Below are 624 nucleotides of genomic sequence, written 5' to 3'. Positions count from 1 at the left end.
GGCTACTGCTGCTGTTGCTACTGCCGCTGCTGCTGCTACTGCTACTACTGCTGCTGCTGCTGCTGCTGCTGCTGCTACTGCTGCTACTGCTTTTGCTATTGCTACTGCTGCTACTGCTACTGCTGTTGCTACCGCTACTGCTACTGCTGCTACTGCTACTACTGCTGCTGCTACTACTACTTCTGCTACTACTGCTACTGCTGCTGCTACTTCTGCTGCTGCTGCTACTGCTACTTCTGCTGCTACTGCTACTGCTGCTGCTGCTGCTACTGCTACTGCTGCTACTGCTGCTACCGCTACCGCTGCTACTGCTACTACTGCTGCTGCTGCTGCTGCTGCTGCTGCTGCTACTGCTACTGCTGCTGCTGCTACTGTAACGAATGTGAAATGGCTAGCTAGTTAGCGGTGGTGCGCTCTAATAGTGTTTCAATCGGTGACGTCACTCGCTCTGAGACCTTGAAGTAGTTGTTCCCCTTGCTTTGCAAGAGCTGTGGCTTTTGTGGAGCGATGGGTAACGATGCTTCGAGGGTGGCTGTTGTCGATGTGTGCAGAGGGTTCCTGGTTCGAGCCCAGGTAGGGGCGAGGAGAGGGACGGAAGCTATACTGTTACACTACTGCTGCTTC

Source organism: Salvelinus fontinalis, chromosome 18 (genome assembly GCF_029448725.1).
Source record: "Salvelinus fontinalis isolate EN_2023a chromosome 18, ASM2944872v1, whole genome shotgun sequence".
Taxonomy (NCBI): domain Eukaryota; kingdom Metazoa; phylum Chordata; class Actinopteri; order Salmoniformes; family Salmonidae; genus Salvelinus; species Salvelinus fontinalis.
Note: the sequence above shows the minus strand (reverse complement) of the source record.